Below are 2,084 nucleotides of genomic sequence, written 5' to 3'. Positions count from 1 at the left end.
CCGGCGTGCACCGCGCGGACTCCAGCTCCCAGCATGCACCGCCAGGCGGGGAGGAGAGCGGGCACGCAGACGCTACTGCGAGGGGGAGGGTCGTAAGTTCGAATCCCGGCCGTGGCGTGCGACCAGGGCTCGGCTTTGTGTGCCGCCTTCAGCTTTAATCTGGATAGCAGGGAGCTTACACATAGAATCGTAGAATAGAGTCATAGAGTAGTTAGGGTTGGAAAGGACCTCAAGATCATCCAGTTCCAACCCCCTGCCACGGGCAGGGACACCTCACACTAAACCATCCCACCCAAGGCTCTGTCCAACCTGGCCTTGAACACTGCCAGGGATGGAGCACTCACAACCTCCCTGGGCAACCCATTCCAGTGCCTCAGCACCCTAACAGGAAAGAATTTCCTCCTTAGATCCAATCTAAACTGCCCCTGTTTAAGTTTTAACCCGTTACCCCTTGTCCTGTCACTACAGTCCCTGATGAAGAGTCCCTCCCCAGCATCCCTATAGGCCCCCTTCAGACACTGGAAGCTGCTCTGAGGTCTCCACACAGCTTCTCTTCTCCAGGCTGAACAGCCCCAACTTCCTCAGCCTGTCTTCATACGGGAAAACTTATCCTACCACAACATCCTACCATGGCATTCGTAACCTTCCTGACTAGACTCCTCAACAGCGCCCAACAAGTAAGAGGTGCTCTGCACCTCAAGACCACACCATAGACCCATCTCCATAGTGTCCAGCATGTTTCAGGCTGAGCTATGACCTTGGCACTGGTCAGGTTTGTTGCAGCAAACAGAGCCCTTCAGCAAACACAATTCTTGTTCGAAGACACATCACAGAGTACACAGTTCTGTTAGGAAGGAGGGGTCAGGAAGCAGAAAGGCAAAGGAGTTACATCAATGAGCACAGGCTGCACGTGAGCTGATGCTGCGCAAGGACAAGCGCGAGTCTCCAAAAGACACAGAATCCCAGACTGGTTTGGGTTGGAAGGGACCTTAAAGCTCATCCAGTTCCAACCCCTGCCACAGGCAGGGACACCTTCCACTGGAGCAGGATGCTCAAAGCCCCATCCAACCCTATCCCCCAACCCTTTTCACCACAGCCACACTCCTGGAAACACCATCAGTACCATCAAATCAAAGCAGTTTCTACCCAACACACTGACAAGCTCCCACAGGAACTCTACAAGACACTGGCCCATCTACTGTTTTGGACCTTGCAATGGCAAACAAATCCTTGGATTTCTCCATTCACGATGAGGAACATTATTGGCAGCATGAGGTCAGTCTCATTTTTCATGGTCATGTTTAAACCCACCATCTGACTCCACCAAAGCACCACCAAGGCACACAGCAGTTGCCCCCACCAAAAGCACATGGACCCCATCAGCCCATCTCCTCCAGCACTGGCTCCCCAGAACCTGAACTGACACCAAGGTGCTTCCACGTGCTTGACATTCACTTACCTCCAAGAATGGATGACTGGGTTTGAGCCTTGCTGCAAACACATGGGGCAAACCCCATGGTCCTGCCTCTTAACAGGGCTGGGACTGGTCCCTCCCTGCAGAGCTATCCGGATACAGCACCTCCTCCTAGTTGGGTTTCCCCACTGTGTAGTTTTTAGTGAAAGCAGAGCCACAAATGCCTCCCACAAAATTCCTAATGAATTTACAAATGAAGTATAAGAAGGTCTAGGCAGAAGAGAGAACCCCAGTGTTCCTTCCCCCTGAAGGGAGGTCATGGTTCAAGTTTAATGGTGTCATACACCAGAGAACCCATAGGGAAGAAAGAGATGGCGACACAACTGCATTAATCAGAGCTTCTACCTTAGGAGACACTCACACGGACACACACACACAAATCAGGCTTCAGATCCTGCTTCCCATGGTGCTGTTCACACAAACCCATGGAGAACCCAAGGACGGTTCAGATGAGGCTGCAGTGAAAGGTGGGGGATACCCCCCCCCCCAAAGTCTGCCCCTTCTCAGGTGCAATGAGCTGGGTCAGGGTGGGAGCAGGGAGCAAGCTCTGCCTTGGAATTCCGGGGTGTTTTTCCACCTTTCCCACACACACTAAACAAATTGTGCCATC

This window comes from Lathamus discolor, chromosome 19, assembly GCF_037157495.1.
Source record: "Lathamus discolor isolate bLatDis1 chromosome 19, bLatDis1.hap1, whole genome shotgun sequence".
Lineage (NCBI taxonomy): Eukaryota > Metazoa > Chordata > Aves > Psittaciformes > Psittacidae > Lathamus > Lathamus discolor.
The sequence above is the reverse complement of the archived record's forward strand: the minus strand, read 5'-3'. Positions refer to the sequence as shown.